Source organism: Apium graveolens, chromosome 7 (assembly GCF_009905375.1).
Source record: "Apium graveolens cultivar Ventura chromosome 7, ASM990537v1, whole genome shotgun sequence".
Taxonomy (NCBI): domain Eukaryota; kingdom Viridiplantae; phylum Streptophyta; class Magnoliopsida; order Apiales; family Apiaceae; genus Apium; species Apium graveolens.
The window spans coordinates 224,001,010-224,008,495 of record NC_133653.1 but is presented as its reverse complement, the minus strand read 5'-3'; the positions used below and the strand labels follow the sequence as shown (position 1 = coordinate 224,008,495).

General features: G+C 40.4%; 1 non-coding gene across 1 annotated transcript; it reads left to right on the top strand.

Annotated features, from left to right (window-relative positions):
* The first annotated feature begins 6,014 nt into the window (after positions 1-6,014).
* LOC141675381 (small nucleolar RNA R71) lies at positions 6,015-6,121 on the top strand. The gene has a single exon (XR_012556037.1). It is a non-coding gene; the product is annotated as a small nucleolar RNA R71 (small nucleolar RNA).
* The last annotated feature ends 1,365 nt before the right edge of the window (positions 6,122-7,486 follow it).

Genomic DNA, 7,486 nt, shown 5'->3' with positions numbered 1-7,486 from the left:
AGTATAAGTTTTACAACTTCTACTTCAATTATTTGTATAAAGATTATTCTTTAAGGGAATATTATTTAAATGATAATATTCATATATTTTCTAATTTATTGGGGACTGATTTACTTTATTAAATCAGAATTACTCCAAACACTCTTTAAAGTGTTTTCGAGTCTTTAAAATAATTTTTAAAAGTTAGAACGGATCCCAAAACTCATTTTTATATATTTAAGATCTTCCTTTTTAAAGGGGATTTAAATACTCGCTCAAAACTTGAGGGATCCGGCTCAGTGGTGTATTTTACATTCGCAACGAGGTTGCTGTTTTGATAAATGAATTGATTACTTACCCAACGTTCGGGAAGTAAGTCCCTCTAATTGAGTCGGCATAAGCGACAGGCCGGGGTACGGTCTATCAAAGTGTAAGTGGCTGGGTGGCAGTCCATCAACGCGTAAGAGGCCGGGTGGTGGTCCAGCACAAGGTCCTTATGTGGCCAGGGTGATGACCGGTGGGGGATTCATCCATCTACTAGTAGAAAAGGTTACTTATTGGTATCTTTGCCTGATCAGCAAGATATCAGGTTTATGCCAAGGTTTTCTCCTTTCCAAAATTCATTGGATATTGCAACTCTGTTTATAATTTTCATAGCAGAGGTTTTCAAGGAGTGTATGAAATGTATATATATATAGGTGTATATATATATCGGGACTTAATGAAGTATCTCGTAACTTCATTATTTATAATGATATTTCAAGGATTGAATCTATTCAAGTCTTATCTTGTAGTCTCATCTGGGTGATGAACTTTTGAAACTGATTATAACTTGAACGGTGATAGTTCAAGTAGTATTCGGATATAAGTATATTGGAGTATCTTGTAACTTCATCTTTTAAACTTATATCTAGTAAATGATTATCTTGTGCATGTCAAAGATTTTCGGAAAAACGTTGAGACAAGGTTAGATATATGAGATCACCTTGCAACGATATTTTTATACAGTTCTAAACTGGAACTCTGTGTATATTATGCATGGAAGAGGACTTCCAAGATTTTGAAAAGTATATATATACATATATACTGAATATTTTGCGACTTGGTCGCGTTGAGATATCAAACTTGGTTCATTTCTTCTTGACCAAGACTTTCATGAGTACTATGAGAATGCTCATATATTGTAAATCATTATACATATTATTTTGGTGGGCTTGTTGCTCACCCTTGCTTTCTTCTTTCATCACACAACATCAGATAGACAAGATGAATAGGACTAAGCTTCCAATTCGCAAGCGGTTAGAAAATGTTCCGCAGTTTTCTGGAAGCGTTGATGCCACTGTAGCTGAGGTAGGAGCTACCAATAGGCTAGGTTTTCAACTATTGATGAACCAGATTTATGTATATTTATGAATTGTAATAATGGCAAAGAAATGTAAATTTATTCAGAAACCCTTTTAAGGTGTATTGGCATATAATTGTGGAATAAAACGACTTGTGATTATTTTTTTGGATATTCATCTTTGAGACTATAACTTGTGGTGTGTGTGTTTATGGTGGGGTCATAGTACTGAATAATTGATTATTTATTAAGATTGGGTGTTATTAAAGGAAATGGAACTCGTGACAACCCGGATCCCCGACCCCGGATTTAGGGGTGTAACACCAGTTGAAACGGGGACATACCAAGTGGAGTTTTGTATGCTGTTCTGTAGGCCCAAACAGCTTCATCGAGCTTTAAAGACCAATCCTTCGTTGACGGACAAACAACCTTCTCTAGAATGCGCTTGATCTCTATGTTAGACACTTCTGCTTGACCATTTGTTTGCGGATGATAGGCAGTAGCAACTCGATCATTCACATTATAACGATGCATCATAGAAGCGAACTTACGGTTGCAGAAATGCGACCCTTCATCACTTATGATTACCCGAGGCGTTCCAAACCTTGTGAAAATCTGCTTATGAAGAAAATTCAACACTGCCTTTGCATCATTTGTCGGTGGAGCTTTGACTTCTACCCATTTTGAGACATAATCGACTGCCAGCAAGATGTACTGATTATTGCAGGATGAGACAAAAGGCCCCATGAAATCGATTCCCCAAACATCAAAGACCTCGACTTCAAGCATCACATTTAACGACATCTCATCCTTTCTCATCAAATTTCCCACTCTTTGGCAACGATCACACCTTAAAACAAACTGGTGAGCATCCTTAAACAAAGTAGGCCAGAAAAAACCTGCTTGCAGAATACGAGCTGTCGTCTTCTCACCACCATAGTGTCCACCATAAACTGTGGAGTGACAGTCTCGTAATATCCCCTCCGTCTCACAGAACGGGATACATCTCCCGATGATCTGGTCAGCTCCCTGTCTAAACAAATATGGTTCATCCCATATTTGTTAGGGAGAAAACATGCGCTAATATTCATGCAAGTATACGCGTTCGCAAGTAATATAGAATACTTTCTAGTTCATTCCCACATATACCACTTCACCTCATGCAAAAACTTCTTCTTTTGAGCTGAGGTCAAATTAAGAGGCATTATATTGCTAACAAGATAGTTTACAATATCTGCAAACCATGGCTCTTCCTCCTGAACTGCGAACAACTGCTCATCCGGAAAAGATTCGTTGATCAATGTCATATCTTGTGAAGTAGACTCGGGATTCTCCAATCTAGAGAGATGGTCAGCTACTTGATTCTCAGTACCTTTTCGATCTTTGATCTCTAACTCAAATTCCTGAAGTAAGAGCACCCAATGAATGAGTCTCGGCATCGAATCCTTCTTGGCAACCAAATAGCGAATGGCCGCATGATCAGTGAATACTGTCACTTTTGTCCCAAGCAGATAAGATCGAAATTTCTCGAAACCAAAGACTATAGCCAAGAGCTCCTTCTCAGTAGTGGTGTAGTTCATTTGGGCCCCATTTAAGGTCTTACTAGCATAGTAGACCACATGAAAGAGATTATTCTTGCGCTGCCCAAGAACTACACCTACCGCATAATCACTCTCATCACACATCATCTCAAACGGCTCTGTCCAATCCGGTGCTGTAATAACTGGTGCAGTGATTAAACTCTTCTTGAGAGTCTCGAATGCCGTCAAGCATTCATCATCAAATTTGAAAGGCACATCTTTCTCAAGCAAGTTGCACAATGGCTTAGATATCTTTGAAAAGTCCTTGATGAACCGCCGATAGAAACCCGCATGACCAAGAAAACTACGGATTCCTTTCACAGAAATAGGTGGTAGAAGATTTTCAATGACTCCCACCTTGGCTTTATCCACCTCAAGACCCTTGCTAGAGACCTTATGCCCAAGAATAATGCCTTCACGCACCCTAAAATGACATTTCTCCCAATTGAGCACCAAATTAGTTTCCACACACCTTTTGAGCACGGCAGGAAGATTATTCAAACATTCATCATACGAATGTCCAAAGACGGAGAAGTCGTCCATGGACACCTCGACATTATTTCCAATCATGTCAGAGAATATAGCCATCATACATCTCTGAAAAGTGGCCGGTGTGCCACATAAACCAAACGAAACTCTGCAAAAAGCAAACGTGCCAAATGGACAAGTGAAGGTAGTCTTTTCTTGATCCTCTGGTACAATACAAATCTGATTATACCCTGAGTAGCCATCCAGAAGACAATAATACTCGTGACCAGCCAACCTGTCAAGCATCTGATCAATAAATGGAAGAGGGAAGTGATCCTTCCTCGTGGCTTTGTTTAGCTTTCTGTAATCCATGCAGACTCTCCATCCTGTAACTGTTCTCGTGGGGATGAGCTCATTCTTCTCATTTGCTACCACAGTGATACCTCCTTTCTTAGGCACACATTGTACGGGGCTCACCCAAGAACTGTCAGAAATAGGATAAATGATGCCTGCATCCAGCCATTTCAGAATTTCTTTCTTCACCACCTCCTTCATGATAGGATTAAGTCTGCGCTGCTGCTCAACAGTTGGCTTACTACCCTCCTCTAGCAGAATCTTATGCATACAATATGAAGGGCTGATCCATTTGATGTCTGCTATGGTCCATCCAATAGCCGATTTGAATTCTCTCAAAATCCTTAAGAGCTTGTCTTCCTCACTACCTGAAAGGTCAGATACAATAATAACAGGTAAAGTAGATGCATCACCAAAAAAGCATACCTCAAGTGTTCAGGAAATGGCTTGAGCTCCAAGGTAGGTGCTTCCTCAATTGATGGTTTGAGCTTTCCTTCAGCATTCTTGAGGTCAGAAGTACCAAGAGATTCAAACGGCATGTACAGCTTTCACCTCCAGGGAGAAGCATTCAGATATTGTAATTGCTCGTTGCCATCTTCATCATCACTGTCAAAATGCCCCACTAAGGCCTTTTCTAATGAATCAGACATTAGCATATGATCGAGTTCTGAAGTAATCACAGAATCAATCACATCCACTTTTAAGCACTCCTCATCTTCTGTAGGGAATTTCATTGCTTTGAATACATTGAAGGTCACATCCTGATCCTGCACCCGCATAGTAAGATCACCTTTCTGCACATCTATCAAGGTACGGCCAGTGGCCAAGAAAGGTCTTCCTAATATTATGGGAATCTTCTTATCTTCCTCGAAATCCAGAATAACAAAGTCTGCAGGAAAAAAGAGCTTATCCACCTTGACTAGCACATCCTCTACTATGCCCCTTGGGTAGGTAATAGAGCGATCAGCCAGTTGTAGAGACATGTAGGTGGGTTTTGGATCAGGAAAATCCAACTTTTTAAAGATCGACAACGGCATCAGATTGATGCTTGCTCCCAAATCACAAAGGCACTTGTCAAAAAAAAACTTGCCAATGGTGCAAGGAATGGTGAAGCTACCTGGATCTTTAAGCTTTGGAGGTAACGTTTGCTGCAGAACAGCGTTGCATTCTTCCGTTAGAGCAACGGTCTCAAGGTCATCCAGTTTCACCTTCCTTGAAAGAATACTCTTCATAAACTTCGCATAACTAGGCATTTGCTCCAGAGCCTCAGCGAAAGGTATATTGATGTGAAGTTTATTGAACACCTCCAGAAACTTACCGAACTGCTTATCCAGCTTTTATTGCTGCAATCTCTTAGGGAAAGGTGGTGGAGGATATAGCTATTTCTCCCCTGTATTACCCTCAGGCAGAGTGTGTTCAACAGTAGTCTTCCTTGGTTCCGCCGCTTTCTCCTTTTGCTTAGCTTCTTCATCTCTAACTTCAGCTTCTCTTTCTTTTGCCTTTCAGCATCAGCAACTTTCCCAGACCTTAAGGTAATAGCCTTGACTTGCTCTTTAGCTTCCTTTCTGCCTGGTACTTCCGTGTCACTGGGAAGTGTTCCAGGTTGACGATTGAGCACTGCATTGGCTATTTGACCGATTTGATTTTCCAAGGTCTTGATAAAAACCGCCTGACTCTTGCATAACAGCTTAAGTTCCTCAAAATCAGCACTAGTAGGTGCAGCTGCACTTCCCTGTTGAGGATATGATTGCCTTTGAGCATACTGCTGTGGTTGCTGGAATCCAGGTGGATTAAACTGTTTACTCACACCTTGCTGATATGGTGGCTGAATAGCATTCTGATTATTACCCCAGCTGAAATTTGGATGATTTCTGTTGTTAGGATGATAAGTAGCCGGCACAGGCTGCTGTTGTCACTGATAATTGTTCACATACTGAACAGATTCATTGACAAGAGAATACCGATCCGTAGCATGAGAACCTGCACAAAGCTCACAGACCATAGCTATTTGATTAACTCCATATGTAGCTATTGAATTAACCTTCATCGACAGCGCTTGGAGCTGCGCTGCAATAGCGGTGGCTGCATCGACTTCCAGAATACCTACTACCTTCCCAGGCATCATCCTCTGAGTTGGGTTTTGGTGCTCATTTGCAGCCATAGTCTCGATAAGATTATAAGCCTCAGTATAGCTTTTGGCCCACAAGGCGCCTCCAGCTGCTGCATCAAGTATGGGCCGAGATTGCCCCCCCAAACCATTATAGAAACCAGTGATCACCATCCAATCGGGCATTCCATGATGTGGACACTTTCTCAATATTTCCTTGCATCGTTCCCAAGCTTCGCACATAGATTCTGTAGGTTGCTGTGCAAACTGAGTAAGAGCACTCCTCATAGCAGAAGACTTTGCCATCGGATAAAACTTCACCAAAAACTTTTGCGCAAGATCTTGCCAAGTAGTGATGGACCCAGCTGGTTCAGAATATAACAAGTCCTTAGCTTTGTCCCTCAGTGAGAATGGGAAAAACCTCAGCTTGATAGCCTCATCAGTCACGCCATTATACTTGAAATTACTGCAGATCTCGACAAAATTCCTTATGTGCATGTTGGGGTCTTCAGTCGCAGCACCTCCAAAAGAAACAGAATTCTGCACCATCTGAATAGTGCCCCGCTTGATTTCAAAGGTGTTAGCTTGAATAGCCGAATGAAGAATGCTTGACTGAATGTCATCAATTTTAGGCCGAGAAAAGTCCATAAGGGCTAGATCAGCCTGAACAATACGATCACCCATGATTGCTGGTTCTTTCTGCTCACTTCCTGAATCCGAATCTTCAAAATCTATCTTCTCCGGAATATCAAGAACTTCGTCTGTCTCCTCAGCTGTATCTAAAGTCCTCTTGCGAGTACGAGAACGAGTTTGCATAAACGCTCGCTAAAGTACCTGAAACACAACCAGAAACAATAAGTAACAATTACGTCTTAATCACTGAGTCCTAACGACCAATGATGGTAAGTACATAAACTAAACAAATACGCCGAGTCCCCGGCAGCGGCGCCAAAAACTTGTTAGGGCGAAAACATGCGCTAATATTCACGTAAGTATACACGTTCTCAAGTAATATAGAATACTTTCTAGTTCGTTCCCACAGAGACTCAGACTAATTACTGTTCAATTAAACTCACTCACCAATGTATGATTACTTCTCAATGTTAAGACACTAACACTTAAAATTGTTGACTAAATATTAACTACAATTAACTACTTAATTAATCACTTAATTAACACTTCGAATTAACAATATTAAAACACTCATGAGATCACAACTTCATTACTACTTCCTTCAATAGTCATTGTTATTACCCTTAGCATGCAACAGCGATGATATTAATCGAATAACACGAAACTGATAAAAGCCAACTTTCATTGTACTAATACCATTCTACCAAGCATCCACAATTAAGATAGAAGTTGAATAGGCATCAATTATGTTGAGTTCCTATATGTCTACAGAAATTGACAACATAACGATTGAAGCACAAGTTATTCCTTTTGATTACACAGGGCGAATAAAACGGTTAGAGTTACCCACTAATCATGCACATCATACATGAACCTATGCTAGCATGGCAAGTTCTAAATCTCGAGATCCACTATCGCTTCATAAGAGATTAACACCCTATCTTATATGTTCGCGACGCACATAAGACAAATACGCATAACCAATACTAGATATCATACAATCATCACACACTAAGGTATTAA